This window comes from Amaranthus tricolor, chromosome 12, assembly GCF_026212465.1.
Source record: "Amaranthus tricolor cultivar Red isolate AtriRed21 chromosome 12, ASM2621246v1, whole genome shotgun sequence".
Lineage (NCBI taxonomy): Eukaryota > Viridiplantae > Streptophyta > Magnoliopsida > Caryophyllales > Amaranthaceae > Amaranthus > Amaranthus tricolor.
Window position 1 is genome coordinate 5,946,940 of NC_080058.1, and position 19,496 is coordinate 5,966,435.

Here is a 19,496-nt window from a genome sequence, read left to right on the forward strand (position 1 = left end):
ATGAGATTTATTTATAGTGTAAATTTTCAAAATATGTATAAGGACATTCTCAAATTAATCATTAAAAAGTTTTTTTCATAATTTTCCAATACCACATAATCTAATGGTACTGCATTGGAATGAACTTTGTAAAATGACGATATTCTTACCAAAATTACAATAACTTTTTATCATCATTTTTATCATTTAGTATTGATTATTATTCCCATCATTATGTATCGACTATCAAAGAGATCGTTTGAGTCATATAGTGCAAACTAAACAAACAGAGAACATAATACTAATACTCTCGTTGATTCTATTTAAATGTAGCATTAGGATTTTCAAGCAACTTAATGAAAACATATTGTTTAAATTATTAATAGTTACGTATATGTATAATTATAAAAGTTATTAATATTTGAAAATTATATTTTAAAATGAGTTTAATAAGATTCTAATTGACTATTCGTTTCTTAGAAATGGGTGAGAAAACTTGAGATGATGCTAACTCATTAGTAGTGCAATAAAAAAATGTTGGAAAAAAATATTTAAATTAAATGAAATAGAGAAATTTAAATAGATTTTTAATCTAAGAGATATATAAAAGATAAATATATCGATATGGTGCTATCATGCGAGAGACCGTTTCTCAGTGAGAGGATCTCAAATCAAAGCCTATATGTTATTAATAAGTTGTATTATTGAGTTATTTAATCCATATATAAAACCCATCTCACGATGAGACCGGCTTATATAAGAATTTGTGATATATGTGTGATCTTATTGGATTCATCTTAAACTCTTGATATATACTTAATTTTTTATTATGCTTTTATTTATATTTTTTATGATGTATAATTAGACATATTGCAATTCAAAAATCACATAAAAACAATGCAAAAGTACACGGGACGAATAAAATCGAACGAGGGAGTTCAACATAAAATTCACTTGTCACATAAACATTAATCAATGAATTATATATGCTAAATGTACATTCATTTTAAGTGTGATATTTGTTATTTTGTAATATTTTTATGTATGATAAAAATGTTTATAATGTTAGCTAGAGATCTAACTAAAAACATTAAGGATAATAGTAACGTTTTAAATTCTCTTACAAGCTTACTTTAAATTATTTTTGATAGCAAGCAGAAAAATCTGTCATAATTAAATATATTTTTTCATATTATAATTGAATATATCTTTTTATTATTAGAACAAACTAGTTTTTTTCATTTTCCGACTTTTGTTGTCGATTCTCATTATTTAAAATTCTTTTTCTAATAAGGATTGAATATATAACTAACTCACGTACATCAATTTATTTTTAATTAATTTTTACATTTGTAGTATTCGTTGTACAATATCTCAACTTATATTAATTAATTTTTACATTTGTAGTATTCGTTGTACAATATCTCAACTTATAAAATGTAAGAATTAAAATTCTCTTTTTCAACCCAAATTTTTTCTAAGGTTATTAAATTTTTTTTGAAAAAAATTAATTTTTAATTATTTATTTTGTGATTAAAGCATTAGAAAGCTTGTCTTGCAAAGTTAATTTAAAATTATTTCATTTAATAGTAATAGGAGTATCTTTTAAAAGTAAATCTCACTAAAACTAATTTATTTCTCGTATAAATCAGTTTCATTTAAACAATGGTGATTTTTTAATATCTTTTATTTTAAAATTTATCATAATCACACGTTATTATTATTAGTTTATGTCTGTTATTACATTTTTATTTATATATATCTATTCATAAATTCATACATTGAACAGTATAACAATATTACATGAAATAAAAAGATAATTGCGGTATATAGGAAATTTGATCAAAATGGACTTTATTTTTGGAAAAAAAAAAATCATTATTCTCATATCCCTTTTCTCCTGTCAATATAATTTGTACTTGCGAAGAAAATACTAATATTTAAATAAAGAATACATGAAGGAAAACTACTTGTAAAACAAACAAGGAAAAGACGGTCTTCATTAGTCTTTCCTTTTAGCATATCCTTTTACTGTTGTCAACTTGTCATTTTCAATTTGAAAGCTAAGCTAAACCTTCCAGTTTTTGATTTTTTTTTTTTTTTTTTTACTTATAATATATTTTTTTTTCCCCTTTTCTTGGTACCACTAATACATTTTCCCTTTGATTTATAATACTTTCCTTGAGTTCACTTCTTTGCAAGGTTACTAGATTCTACAAATCTAATGGAAGATTTTGAGGAGGAAAAAGTGTGGACTTATTTTACTTATATAATCATGATTCTCTTCTTTTTACATTTTAATAATAATTACTATTTTAATTTATTTACTTCAACGATTCTATGAGAATCTAGTAGAAATTCAATATTCTATTTGTGCCTCTTATATTGCATCTAAAGCAATTTAATAATATGAGTAAATTTAGTAGAATGGAGGATTAATCAGTTGCAAAATGAATAAGGAAAAAATAAGTAGATGATAGAAATGAATAACTAAGGGGAAGAGAAAATAAGTTTGTGGACGAAATTAAAAAAAAAATGAGAAAAATCATAGAAAAAAAAGTGTAAAATTAGTGGAATAAACTAGAAAGAAAAGTGATGCAAATTCATAGAAACAAAAAGAGTATATAAGAACTAAGAATTAACTCTTAAGTTTCACCTCCCGATCCAAAATGTTGGGAATATATATATTTGATTTTAGTTACCCTTAATGTTTATGTTTTAAGATAGATATTTGTGGTTAAAACGTAACGGTTGTACAAAGTTTGGTTTATACACAATACAAAGTTTAGATTACAAAATTGAAATTAAAGAAGCAAGAGAATAATCAATACTTTCCTGTTTTATTATACTAGTTAAATATAACTTTTTATAAAATTTAATACGTTATTTTGATTATTTGTATATTGAATTATGCATAACTAAAATTTATGTAAATTTAACGGATATTTCATGATATACCACTGAGTTTCTTCGAAATTCACCATATACCACACAAAATGTTTTAATTCACCATATACCATTGAGTTTTCGTCCGTTAGTACTGAATACCATTAATGACAACTGCCGTTTGTGGTAAATTATTAATTCATCATATACCATTATTTTTTTACGTCAAATACCATTTTTGCGTCAAATCTGACGATAGCTAAAAACCCAGTTGCTGAATTTTCGGAACACGAGTCTGTGATGGGGTTGAACGTGATCCATTTTGGTTGATTTCTTGCCCTCAATCACGTTCTAAATTGAAAGAAATTAAGGTAGTACATGATTTCATTTTGAAGAGTAAAATGAAAGTATATGTGTTTGTAGATAATAATTTAATTAATGGGTATTTGAGATTTGGGAAGTTAGAGGAAGCCCGTAAGGTGTTCGATGAAATCTTTGAACGAAGTGTTGCTTTTTGGACTGCAATGCAAAATGGGTATTTAAAATTTGGTTTTTTAAGAGTTTATGAAGTCGGGTATTGAAGCAAATGGGACGATGTATGTGTGTGTGTTGATTTTGTGTGGAAAGAGGCTGAATTATGAGCTAGGCGCGCAAGCAAGTTCATGCTTGTATTATCAAAGGTAGATGGAGCAATTTGATTGTAGAAAGTGGTATCTTGTATTTCTAGGCACAATCTGCTGAATTTCAAAGTGCTTTACGAATCTTTGATAGGATAAACAAGCGGGATATAGTTGCTTGGACTATGATGATCACTTCTTGCTCGCAACAGGGTTACAGTGAAAAAGCGCTCTCGCTGCTATCACGAATGCTGGTCAACAGATATTTTCTGAATGAACATACTATATGTAGTGTTTTGAAGGTGTGTGGAGAAGAAAAGGCACTGAAATTTGGAAGACAATTGCATGGTATTGCAGTTAAGAAACTGATCAGAAACAATGTTTATATTTGTATTTTTTTTGGTGAACAGTGTTTAGTGTCAAGTTGTTTTTGAACAAAATGTTAACTACTTGGTTTGTATGACACTTCTTTTGTTTATCACAATTACAACGGCTATATTTTAAAAAAAAATGGTATTTGACGCAAAAAAAAGTTAATGGTATATGGTGAATTAATAATTTACCACAAACGGCACACTAACGGCAGTTCTCATTAATGGTATTCTGTGCTAACGGACGAAAATTCAATGGTATATAGTGAATTAAAACATTTTGTGTGGTATATGGTGAATTTCGAAGAAACTCAGTGATACATCATAAAATATTTGTAAATTTAATATTATGAAAATATGCGATTAAACGATTTAAATAAAATTCTACTTTACTATATTTTTCTCATACATTAATCGTAATATATAACATAAGTTAAAATATTAAATATTATTAAAAATCGTAATGTAGTGGGAAAATATATCAAAACTCTCCTAGGGTAAATACTTAACTCGATTTAAGAGAAGTGATTTTTAATGTTAGAATCATGTTTCCAGGTACCCCAATTCATAGGCACCTCTAATCCATGTCCAATCAATCCATCCTATAATAATGCATCTTAGAGCCAAATCAAGTTGTGAATTTGACGGCAAACCTAGCTCCTTTACACAACTTGATGTTGTTTTGTTTAGATTCTTGAGATGATATTATTCCTCAATCATCCCCATAGATGAGTTATATTGCTCATGGTATACATTAGGGACTAATAATTCTATATACTTGCTCGGTTTCATATTAGTTGCAACATTAGAATATATGACGCTATTTATTCATCACTTTTAATTTGTGATTAATTTTTGACTATAAGTTAAAACATAGTCAAGTGAAATCTTGTTTAATTTATCTTATTATAAAGATTATTAATATCAAATTTTTATAATTTCTTAAAATACTAATTAGAGATATTAAAGATTAAATTAGTGTATTGAACTGCATAAAAAGGCAAATGTTACAAGTATTTTGAAACGGAAAAAGTATATATATATATATATATATATATATATATATATATATATATATATATATATATATATATATATATATATATATTTCTCTTTTAGGTATGTTATTTTTACTTTTTACATTTCTAATTTTGATTATATTCCCACTACTTTTAAAATTTTGTATTATATTTTTTTCCTGTTTTCTCTCACTTTTAGTATTACTCATACAATTTAATTATTCTCATAATTTTTTAATAACCGTACATTGTAGGTCATTGCAAACTCTTAAAGATATATAAAGTATGTACGCCTTGGAGGGTAATCAAATCAAAAGATTTTAAATTTTAGAACCAAGCCAATCGAATGCTAACATCGAAGACATTTTACTCAAAATGACAACTAATTAAGAATTAACTTCAATCAACTAGAAAATTGAGATATTATGAATGATTCCACCTAACATTTAATTAAATCTAAAATATGAGGTGTTCAAAACAAATTTGATGACTTGATATTAATCTTACCTGGTAATTGAATTCGACTTTGACCAAATTTCAAAATAAATTAAACATTATGTAAAACCAATGTGGACACACAATCCGATTTTAAACCAACTCCAAACTAAAATTGACCTGATAATCTGAATGAACATCTCTATGAACATCTAAAGAAACTAAAATAAAACCGTATAATCCTCATTTTCTTTATTTCAATACCTTAGAAGTACGTAGTTCAATGTCTATCTTTCCTAATTATTAACCAATTCATTTCATTTTAACTTCATTCAATTGTGTGATCTAGAGTTGAATCAACTCTAAATCAGTTTGATCGATCAATAGAATCTTATTGGATCGAGTTTAACTCATCACTTAACTTTTAATCTCATATTAAGATTCACACTAAATATAGTCACTCTAATTATAATATTATTTGTTATAAAGAAACAATCTTAGGTCTAACTTTAGATTGCATTGTAAAATTAAACAAACAATAGAATAAGGAATCAATCAAAATCCTCTAAAGGAGGATACATATCTTTACCTAAGAGTAGTGATTGTCTCATGTTAGAATCATGTTTGTCTATTATTTGAGTTTCGATTAGTCTATTCTTCTAACAAAGGATCTAAATGAAATATATGTTACCTCACAAATTTACTTTATAGGCATTTGTCGAAAGATAAAAAAAGTAGGTGAATGGAATGTGTAAATGAGATGAAATAATAGCTTAAATGTATGGACGAAAGTTAAGGAAAAATATAGGTTATATTTAGAGGTGTTCAAAATAGATCCGATAACCTGAATTTTACCCGATCTTGTAATCTAATTCGATTTGACCTGACTTAATAATTAATTTACAATTTAATTTATTTTTATGTTTGGCTATGAGTATAACACATACTCATAGATGAACATAAAAATAAAGTACATTAAATGAGACGAATTAAAGAAAAAATGACACAAATTACGTGACACGGGCATAGTATTCTTCATCTTAATTAGAGCTATTTGGCTTGTGGGCTGTCTCTACAACTCTAGGTAGCTTTATCCACAAACTTCAACTTCATGCCTATACATACTAAACTACACCTTATCTTATGAGCATTTTTTTCCTAGTGGTGCGATCACATTCACTAGACGAGGACTCGGGATCTCATCTAACCCACATGAAATCACATCTGAATCAAAATTTAAGGTAGTGATCGATGATGTTGAATATGTACAAGAAGTTCGATTATACATATTTTACGAAACTTAATATTTTTAAATTCTTCTATTTATCTTAATATTACCTTGTTAGAATTCAGGTTGATTTTGGATCGGTTTGAAATTTGATTGGTCTAGTTAGAGGTGTCTAAAAGTAATTTGATTAATCAGATCAGTATGAATCGACTTGACCCGAGAAAACATGCAAAAAAAAATTAAATCAGATTATCAAGATATTTACATACACACAAAAATCAAGTTTAATTTGATCCGAAATATAATACTAGAACACTTGATCAACGTACATCTATAATTAACGCAAGTGAAGGAAGCTGATCAATTAGATTGTAGTTAATTTTTAGAGTCAAATAATCTCACAAATTTCTTTTGTTTATCTTATTTAGAAGGGTAAATTGTTGGTAACTACCTAGAAAAACATCATTTTTGTGAAAAATTACGTAGAACAAATTTTTTTGTCAAAAAATACCTAGAAAATTTATTTTGTTTGTCAAACAGAACTGTTTGAATTTCCATTAGATCTTCGAATTTGAACAAAAATAAATAAATATAAATGTTAGAATAAGCACTGGGTTCCCAATACCCACTTTCCCCAAATCAAACAGAGAAAAGAAATATTAACTTAAACTTAGGGTTTCAAAATGTTAAAGAAACCCATTGTTCTTCATCCTCCCAACGCTGCCATGAACACCCTTCTCCTTCCACTCCAGTGGCGGACCCAGCTAGGGGCAGGGGGGGCAGTGGCCCCCCCAATCTGAAAAAAATAAATGAGATTTTAAAAAAAAAAAAAAAAAAATTTTGCGACCACTTAGCGACCACCTGGCGACCAAAATCCCTGTCGCTAATCACCTTTAAAAAAAAATAAAAAAATAAAATGTTGCTGCTTCCATTTAAAAAACAAAGCAAACCCTAATCACATTCACCTGTGTTCGACATTCGACAGAGTACAGACAAAACCTTGAACCTTCCTTCTCCAAATCTCCACGACTCCACCGACCACCGCCAGTCCGCCACAGCCCACAAACGGCCGGCCAAGTTCCAGTGTTACAGTGTAGCCTTCGACTGTTCTTCCTCTTCTTCGCTCACAGACATTCGACATTCGACAGTGTTCTTCGCTTCTTCCTCTTCTTCGCTAATCGCTACGCCTACTCGCTTCCTCTTCCAGTCTTCCTCTTCTCTTCAATTGTTTAATTGTGAGTTCCATGCTTCCATTACTTATTTAATTGTTAATTTGTAATTGTAATTGTTAATTTGTTTAATTGTTTCATAGCTTCATTAGTTCATTGTTAATTTGTTTAATTGTTGATCTTTGATTCTTGATTCTTGATTCTTTGATTCTTGATTATTGATAGTTAAATTTGTTTGGTACTTTGGTTCATTGGTTGCAAGTTGACAAGTTGTTACTTGATAGTTTGAATAATTAGATTGAATAATTGAGTCATATTTCTAATTTAATTAGGAAATGTCAAGTAATTCAAGTTCATCTTGTTCGAAAAAGTCAAAAGCAAAGGGAAGACAACCCGATCTTCGTGAATTATTGTTTAAAAGAATGAAATCCCAACAAACATCTAACGAAGGCAATGAATCTTCTCCTTTAAGTTCCCCTCTAAGTCCTCCTTTAAGTTCCCCTCCAAGTGAAGATGTTAAGATCTTCAACTTGATGTCTTCTTGGATTCTATGCAAAATGATGAAAGATTTCATGATTTGCAAGATATCAATTCTCTTTCCATGATGCTTGTTAAAACAAGGAAACATGAGACTTTTCCTCTTATACATTTGCTAATCAAGTTGATGTTGATTCTTCCTGTTGCTACGGCAAGTGTAGAAAGAGTGTTTTCCGCAATGACGTTTGTCAAAAATAAGTTGAGAAATAGCATGGGTGATCAACTAGTGAATGATTGTTTGGTTACTTACATTGAGAAGAAAGTGTTTCTACAAGTTTCTGATGAAAAGATTATTGATCGCTTTAAAAATATGAAAACTCGAAGGATGAATTTGTAATTTTCATTTAAACGCTTGTATTTTTTTTTAATATTTTGGATTGTAAAACTTTTAACATCGGATTTGATATTGTAAATTGTAAATATTGTTTCTATTATGTTTTCTATTTTTCTTTAAAAAAAAAATTATTCGGACGACGATCAGATTATTCGAACGACGTGACGTTCGGATTTTGCCCCCCCAAATTGAAATTCCTGGGTCCGCCACTGTTCCACTCTATTAATCTTCTTTCCTCAGGTAAGTTTTAATTTGTTTTAAAGACCTCTTTGAACTGTTATGGAATTTTCGAACAACAATTGAAAAAGAAGGAGAAGTAATTTCGAAACCTACTGTTTGTGTTGAAGTTGGATTTGAAGGCTTGATTTTCAAAGACCAAAAGAATAATGGTGTCCTTTAATGGTGAAGAACCTGGAGTTTTTTAATGGCCACGTGACCTGCACATGGAAAACTAACGGAAATCCCAACTGTTCTGTTAGTAGGTATCTTTTGACAAATAAAGTTAATTTTTTAGGTATTTTTTGACAAAAAAATTTGCTCTAAGTAGTTTTTCACAAACTTGATGTAATTCTATGTAATTTTCAACAATTTTCCCTATTTAGAATTTTCTACTTAAAGAGAAATAAATTTGAATTTTTAGAAATTTATAAAAGTTAAAATATATTCTGATCTGGTTAAATCTTATTAAATTCGATTGATACAAGAATTTTTTTTCTACATTTTACAATTTATAATTTTTTAAAAAAATTGGATATTATTACTAAACTTTATTAAACATGAATTTTATTTTAATTATTACATTGATTAATTATTGGAATTTTAAGCACTATCCAACTCAATGGCAGCTACAGAACAAGAAGAAATTAGAGAGCACTAGAGTCTTATTCTCTCTTCATGAAATGAGGGACCCACTACGAAAAAGCTTAATGTGCAATATAGAGTAATTAATTTAAGGTCATAAAACAAAAAAACAATTATCCAAGAATAAGCGCCAAAGCCACCAATTAACATGCTTCATTAAGATCCAGTATGATAATGAGGTTTAAGCACTCCTTAATAAAGTATGATTAACCTTGTTTAACATTACAAAGACACTACTAATCATTGATTTGTACTCTATGTCTTTGATTCTCATCAATACATATTCTTTTATTTTTAATTTTATCCATATAATTTAATATATTTAATATTTTCTGAATATGCGTCCAATATGACATAACTTATCATCATAAATATCTATCATTCCTTTTTTTTTTTTACAAAATTAGTGTAAAATTACGATAACACTATAAGTGAACAGTAACAAAAAGACGCATATTGTTTACACCTTTATAATAGCTTGTATTGATTCGGCAGACTTGAAAATCGATCCAACTCGACCAATATGATATGTAAACTTAAAGAGTATTTGCATTATATTCCAGATTGTTAAATAATCAACTCAATTAAAAGTTTAACCTAATAGTTCAAGTCATAAGATAAGTAATACACTAAATCATGCTCACTTACACGAAAGACCTTACGCGAAAAGTATAAATATATACTAACACATGTTCCCTCCTCATATATATACAAAATATTTTACTTAAAAGGAAAATAAATAAGATTCAAATTTGTGATCTTCTCTCACATTAACTTCAAATACTTCATTAAAAAAGCAACTGAACAAAAAACTTACTCATAAATAATACTTCAAAATGATTAATTTGCCGCAGATATCATTAATCAGGGTCCTACTTGGCGCATTACAGTAAGTAGTAGAACATCAAGGCTTACTCTACTTGACCTTAAAAAAGAGATAAGGAGGTGAAAACATCATTTGATGTCCAATGATAGTGTCTGAATTCAGAATACCTGCAGGTGTACATAAATGTCAAAAGACAAATCATTATAAAGAGTAAAAGATGAGGAATGTACACAATAACGATAGAGTCTTAATCCGAAAAATTTTAGGTCGCCTGACTCTTAAGAAATCAATTTAACCAAAATCTTAAAATGATCGATAAAGGTCCTAAGATATGTTATATACTCTAACACGCCCTTTCACACGAGAGCTACTGGGCTAGAAGTGTAGATGCAACACAGGCACTCCTCATACCTGGTGCTTAATATTCCACTTTAAATGAGGGGTGGTTGAGATTCGAACCTGTTACCTCTTGGCACACTGGCTTCTAATACCATATCAATGAACTAATTCAACTAAAAGTTTAATTGATGGTTGAAGCCCATGATATGTCATATACTCTAACACGCCCCCTCACATGAGAGCTCGTTGGACTAGAAGTGTGGATGCAACACAAACACTCCTCATATCTGACGTTGATTATTCCACTTTAAATAAACGATGGTTGAGATTCAAACTCGTGACCTCTTGGCAAGCTGGCTTCTGATACCATGTCCATGAACCAATTGAGGCCCCAAAATATGTTATATACTCTAACACTAACACAATTATAGGTTGTGACTAAATTTTACAGAGCTAGTTATCCGAGACCTCTTCTGTTATGTGGGTTCGAAACGCATAGACAATAAGCTACAAGCATTGACAGGCGGAGTTAGATGAGGAATCATAATGATAATGACAATGATAAAAGGTTTTAGCATGATATAATGTTAGAATATAATAAAACTATGTTATGTCAAATGAAGTGAGTGATTATTAAAAGAGATGTTTCCTTTAAGTATGCAAAAATGAGTACATGTTTATGAATACATGAAGCATGCTTTAACAGTTGAAGGACTGCTTCCTCCGACAGAGTATGTCCTAATTTCAAAGGTTGGCTTTCTATATTACATGATTTTGGACTACTGTTTATGCCCTCATCTTCAAGTAATTAGGAGTATACCTTAAAAGACACATAAATAGAAAGGGGGAGAGAAGGGGATTGAAAAGAGCAAGCAAAAGAAAATCAAATCATTTTTCTTTGAAAAAGTAAAGATTTCTCACATTTTGAAAGGTGACTCACTGACAAAGTTTTTAGTAATTGTTGCCAAAAAGATAACATTAACTTGTGTTTGTAACACTCCAGCCCCATCGAACTGTCGATAATTACCTGTAAAGGTTGTAGACTAATCTTACAAACAAATGTAAGTCTTTTCGATTCATGAGCATTTGAGAAAATTTCTCAGAAGGTCACCCATCCAAAGATTGCTCCTCACCAAGCACACTTAACTATGGAGTTCTTAGCAAATATGAAGTATTAATCCCTCCGTCTTTCTAATTTTACACAAATTGACAAACTAAAATAAAAAATAGTGCAAATTGAAAGAGATATAGAGTATTAACGATGGATAAGGGAAGGAAAAGGGGACTCATAGGTCTCAGATCTCCAATTCTCACAATTTCATGTCTCAGAGGGTAGAGTTGTTCAAAAAACCCAACACGACTTGCTGACCCTGAAGCCTTAATTGATAGGTATTTTTTAAGTAAAAAGATTAAATCAAGCAAATGACACTAGAACTAATTTTTGGATTTGTGGCATGGTAATAGACCTATGTTATGACATTTCTCCACGTAATATGTCACAATTAGCTACAATATTTCAGAACAGAGGTATAATATTATTTTTCCTGTAAATTTGAGAGCATCCCACACTTAATAAGACAGCAATGGAAGACAAGAGTAAAAGATATTTTTCCTGGGAGCTAATTTAATATAACATCATCTCAACATACATGAATAGATAGTATTAGTATCATACATGAATTCACAATGTCATACTGACAGAATACAGCAAGCTAACCTAATTAGATAAGTGTCATAACAAATGTCTGCAGCATGCATGATTGCTGGCATCTTATAATGGAAGTTGATGGTTTGTCAACGTTAAACAACTACCCGACTAAGTGCATATCCGGGTTTTTGACTACCTAAAATATCAAGTATACGGTTATGAACAAGGCTACTCCAGGGAGGAGGACATTGGTGAGACTTAGGAATTTATAAAGAGCACAATTCCACAAAACCTCAGAACTTATTAGGATGGTTTATCCCATATCTATGAATTAAAAATGGTGTATGCACTTTATAAGTTATTAGAGTTATTTGCACATTGCTATATGATTTTGAAATGATATCTCTTTAACTTATGAAGTCTGCACTTTATTTTTTCTCAATAATATGTTGACATTCTCAATAGATCTAGCTGAAATTAAAAAAACTTACATTGACCTTTCCAAGTCACCAACTTTCAAATTCCAAAGGCTTCATGGTAAATTTGTTTTAATAATAAAACCTCAACCAACAATGATGTGTATTAGAATTACTTATTGTTCAATCTTATTCAAACCATGTCTTGATATGGTAGAGTAGAGTAGTTCATAAACAAGTGTGCAAAGAAGGAAAAGAATTCTAAAAGCATGGATTCATTGTTTCATTATATTTGTAATTAATAGTAATATTTTTCTAGTGATATATCACAGTTAGTTATAAATATCTCCGAGATAACAATGTTTTCATGAAAATAACACAAGTGGTCAAATTTTATAAAAATCTGTAAATGTTGAATATATTTTTTGAATAATAAATTTAATATAGGAAAAATAAATAATATAAACATCAAATAAAATAAAATTAGAGGAAAAAAATTTGAATACCACAACTATTAAAAAGTTTTTAAAAAAAATTACCGAAAATATGTGAAAGCCTTAAACAATATAAAAATGTTGAAATAAAGTTAGTGAAAAATATATGAAAATCATAAATATTAATATAATATTAAAATGAGAATAAATTTAAGAAAGGAGAAAGTAAATCACAAGTGGTGAGTGGTCACAATCACTCAAGCGTACAGATAACTGTAATGAAGAACCTGACAATACAGTTCCACACGGCTTAACTTTACTTTTTTTCTTCAACCCTCTATTTCTGTGCTTCCTTTTTTGCATTTCTTTTTCTTTCTCTTTTTATTAAGAAAATGTGTATCATGCTCTCACAAACCACAGAATTGTGTAGCAGCCTTTCTTATAAAATACTTATAACTAATTATAATATATTGTATAAAAAGATTTTACTATCAGTTATAAGTACAATAAAATGGATAAAGTATAAGATTATTGTTTCATGTACAAAAGTTTAACTAAAGGAATCAGATGCGATAAGTTTATAAGACCATCAAGAGTAAAAATAGATTTCAATAACTTTCTATACGTTGTAAAAGAAAAACTCGAAAAATATTCGAATATAAAAAAGGGGCAAACTCATTAGACTAAATGGGTATTATTTAATGGATTTTCCCTAGTGATAGCTTAGTTTAGGGGCAACCAAATTGGTCATTGTGATTTGTGAAGTGGAAACTAGAAAGATAAGTAAAAAAAGAGAGAAAAGGTTAACTTATTTTACACCATTTAGGAATTAGAACTAATCTCAGGTAACTAAGCAATTCATGGTCTATAATCCCACTTCCAAGCTACATCATCAGAGTCTATTTTCTTAGTTTTCATAATTTATGGCATTGATGATAGGGTTTACAAGCTAAGCAAACTCATAAGAATCAAAACATAATTATGATGATTACTTACAACTTTACAATAATTAAAATAATCACTTATGGTCTATTCAAAAACAAAATCAACACAATAAGAGAGTTGACTACACATTGAACAAATGAGGTTCTACTCAAAAACCATCACAAATTCTCAAATGATATGGTCTTACGGTGAAACCATCTCTATTAGATTGATATAATGTATACTTTGAGCCTTAAATTAATTATTTATAACTTTAAAGTGATCACTTACAACCTTATAGTGATTGAAATGATCACTTACATTCATAAAGTAATCAATTAAAGAAATAGCTTTATTGGTAAGACGATCTCACAAGAGCCGCTGAAAATCAATTGGTAATAGAATGAGTTATATGTTAGTCATTATCTCTCTAATTGTTCAAAGTGAAATCATATGTGAGTACACGTCATATCATACTGGTCGAAATAAAGATTTTCAAGTCTATCAAACTTATACTATCCACATCCCTAATGTATAAAAAGTTTCAAACCAGTTTAAAAATTAGCAAAAGTCTTGTATGAATTTAGTCCACACTATTTTAATATGCATCAACCTAAAAACAACAAATATTTTTCAATGTTAATACTTAATTGTAGTTGTCAAGTAGGAAACATAGAAGTACTATTTTTGTTTCTCTCAAGGTTGACGTAGGATATTTTCTTAACGCGTTAAATAGATTTGTAAACGAGATCCTTGATCAAGGATCCATCTCTATCTCTATCAAAGGACAGTATCAGCAATGGTCCTCTTGGGATCTTGGTGCATGAATGCAATTTCGGATATCAATTATCAGGTACATAATCAGGTACAACCCATTAATTTCAGAGACACTCTAACTTCCATTGCATATGTCATCTCAATTTTCAATTATTTGCCCAGAAAAAATAGTATCTCTTATAAATTATAATTGATTTGACAACTCATTTGAATGCATTGAGTTGTGTAATCCTGTTTTCTTTAATAGTAACTTACTTGTACTTTTATTTGTATTTTGCACTATATATATGCGCATCATCTTGTATTAATATGAATAATAGAAGAGACAGATATATAAGTTTATCAATCCATTATACTACTTTTTTTTATATTCTGCCTACTTTTAACACGTTATCAGCACTATTGTTTTCGCTCTCAAAAATCCTAGAAGGTAATATTTTTTTTTCAAAACATTATAACACATTTTTTTAGCCACAATATGACCAACAATCAAACGGTATCAATATTATTATTCAAGGTGTTACTAACAACGTATACTTTATCCTTGAAGAAAATTGTATATATGTTACTACCAACCCAGCTAGTAATGGTTCAAACTAACTGCGAAGACATAATACAAATAATACCCACGTAAATGAAAAGCCAATGTCAAATCCCAATAATGCAACTAATCTCCACAACCACATACTAATCAGCCACCACAACCTACTGATAACCCATCAGTCCAACCTACTAATGATCCTACGGTACCAGAAGAAGTAATAAAAGGAAAAATGACGAAGGCGATGGAACTAGTAGTAAACGTTTTCAGGCTATTAATCCATAAAATAATTTATTTTAATAATAATCTTTATGTTCGTTTTTTTACTTTTTCAGCCGCCTATCTGGACTGGCTAGTATTATTTTGTGATGACCGCCTTTATGGACTGGCTAATACAGCATTGTTATCGCCTTTATGGATGGTTTTATCTCTATTTATCTGATCATGTCGTTATATTATGTGCATATGTATTTGATTACTTTAGTCTATAAAATTATTTACATCACACTTTTATATTTATACATATATAATCAACTAATAAACTCATAAAATTTAATTTCACCCTAAAAAAATTTTAGTTATTAGATTCTCATTTGTTAACGTTGTAAACCCAATAATAATAAGTAGTCTTAATTTACCAATAACACAGATTATTAGCACACATAACAAAGAATATATATTCTTAACATACAATTCTTTTTAATTGTAAAAATATCACTCTGGGATGAATGCCAGAGTTGTCCGAAAATTATAATTTAAGTAAATCGTTAAGGGTTCGATTCTAAACCAAAATAAAAAATAATAAAAAAAATAATTTAATCTCTATTTACTTATCACATTTTTATTAAAATTGGAGATTAATTATGAAAATAGTATTTTTACCCCCTATAAATAGGGTCTTCTACCCGTCACAAACACACACACACCACTCACACCTTATCCCAAACACAAAAAAATAAAAAAATAAAAAATTTTGAACCCATAAATTCTTTCTTCCTCTTCTTCTTCCTCTAACCATCCATGGCAAACAATACATCTACAAACCCTCACCTCAATCCAATTGCCGATAATAGGAGTAAAATACTAGAAGCATTTGTTATCATATGAGTTTAATTGTATTACTCGTAGCGCTAATACTCTACCTTATTATCAAAAAATAAATTATAAATCTTGTATTTTTTTTATCAATTTGTATTTTGTTTTATTATCTATTAATACTATCTACTTTATTTTTGTTTTCTGATTATATTGTACTTATTATATCTGAGATATTAAGTCAGTGGGAGATAATACTAATATGCTTTAATATCTCTAATGATACACAAAATTATTAAATAACCTTGTCATTTTCTCAATTGTAGAAAATAATGGCTGATCTCAAACAGAGAGAATTCAATGCTTTGGAATTAACAGGAAACAATTTTATACACTGGGCTTCAGATGTCAAATTATATCTAAAAGAAAAAAAGTTTATTATACACAATAATTGAACTTAATCCTGCGGACAAAGGAAAGGGTATTGAAAGAGATCCCATAAAAATTGAGGAAGATAAGGCAAAAGTTGCATCAATTTTGAGACATCATTTAACCGACAGTCTCAAACACGAATACACCAATTATGAGGACCCAAAATTACTTTGGGAAGAGCTAAATGAAAGATTTGGACATAATAAAAGTGTACTTCTCCCAAAGGCCATCGATGAATGGCGAGAGTTAAGATTTCAAGATTTCAAATTAATTAGTGATTATAATTCAGCCCTTCATCTGATAAAATCAAAATTAGTCTTTTGTGGACAACTAATAACAGATGAAGAAATGATAAAAAAAACATTATCAACCTTTCACGTAAATAGCATTTTGTTACAACAACAATATCGTGAAAGGCATTTCAAGAAATATCATGAATTGCTAAAAACACTTCTTGTTGTGGAACAAAATAATGAATTATTAAAAAATCACAACTGGAGACCTGTAGGGTCTATGCCCTTTAATGAGATAAAATATGATTGAGAGGAATGTGCGCCATCGAGGTCGTGGGAACTATTTCATAAGAGGCAGAGGTTGTGGAAAATATCACGAAAAAAGTGGTATGAATACTTTTGAACAAGGAAATTTCTATGGCTGTGGTCGTGGTCGTGGTCGTGGCCGCAGACTTGGCCACATTTATGAAAGAAATATATTTGCCCCCCGAAATGATAATTTTAAACAAGTCCAAAAACACAAAAGCACATGTAATAGATATGGCATGACTGGACATTGGGGGCGAACTTGTCGTACCACCAAACATCTAATGGATTTATATCAAGCTTTCCAGAAAAATAAAGGAAAAAGGGCAAAAGCAAATTTTGTAAATGAAGAAAGTACATTTGAGCCCACCTTAGATGTCTTCGATTTCTTTAATGAGGATGTAAACCTCCACAAACTTGATCTCCAAGAATAAGATGATTACATCTTTTGAGATGACTAGATACATTTTCTGTTTCTCTAACTTGTTTTCCCCCCCCCTTTTTTTTTAATTTGATAAGTTGTAATTCTCTACTTATGTTTTTGTATTGAGTATTCTAGCTTTATATTAATAATATAATTTTTTTTCTTCTCTTGTCTTAGAAAAGGAAATGTCAGTAAATGGATCAACATTTCATTGCCTCTTGGATAGTGGAGCAACACATACGATATTGAAAAATCGAGAATATTTTTCAAACTTAAAATTGCTTCAGGCAAATGTCAATACCACATTAGGAACAACAAAATTAATTGAAGGCACCGGAAAAGCATGCATCATAATCTTATGGGGACAAAATTAGTAATAAATGATGCACTATACTCGAGTAAATCTCGAAGATATCTTATCAGTTTCAAGGCAATACGCCAAAATGGTTACTGTATGAAAACCAAAACCATAAATGAGAAAGAATTCTTATGCCTTACAACAGAAAGTAATGGCACAAAAATTATCCTTAAAAGGATGCCAGCATATTCATCAGGCTTGTGTCTCACTCATATACGCCCGATTGAAATAAATATGATAAGACTAGACAATAAAGAGCTATTCACTCTATGGCATGACCGCTTTAGGTCATCCTGGCACTGGGGTGATGCATAAAATAATTGAAAATTCAGTCGGACATCCACTAAGAAATATTAAGATTCCTCAGCAAATGAGCTCTTATGCACCTCTTTTCTCCACGAAAATTTATTACTAGACCATCAGTAAATAAGATTGTTACTGAATCTCCTATATTTCTTGAAAGAATTCAAGGAGATATATATGGACCAATTAATCCACCATGTGGACCTAAATAGACGCTTCCACAAGATGGTCACATGTAATTAATCTATCAAGTAGAAACAATGCATTTGCAAAACTACTTGCAAAAATCATCCAATTGAAAAATTATTTTCCTGATTGTACAATAAAAAGTATTAGATTGGACAATGCCGGCGAATTCACTTCTCAAACTTTTAATGATTATTGCATGTCAATTGGAATTAAAGTGGAACACCCTGTGTCACATGTTCACACAAAAAATGGTCTTGCTGAATCCTTAATTAAGAGATTGCAATTAATTGCAAGACCACTTCTAATGAAATCAAAATTACCATCATCGGCCTGGGGTTATGCAATATTACATGCAGCATCATTGATTAGGCTAAGACCTACAGCTTATCATAAATATTCGCCAATACAATTAGTAGCGGGTCATGAACCTAATATTTCACATTTGAAAATCTTTGGATGTGCTGTATATGTGCCCATTGCTCCCCCTCAACGTACAAAAATGGGTCCACAAAGAAGAATGAGAATATATTTCGGTTTTGAATCTCCATCAATCATTCGATATCTTGAACCATTAATTGGTAATCAATTCCAAGCTAGATTTGCTGATTGCCTTTAGACCCGAAAACAAAATCATGTGAACAAGAAGTACAACGAATTGTTCATCTACAAAGTGTTGCTAACCAATTACCTGATGCATTCACAGATACTAAGAAAATTACAAAATCACATATACCAGCAGCAGATACTTCTGTTCGAATAGAAATTCCTTATGAAAAGACAAAAAGTGATGAAATTATTGTGCAAAGAAAGCGTGGAAGGCAACTTGGTTTAAAAGATTTAAAACCAAGAAAATAGAGAAAACAAAAAGGTGCACC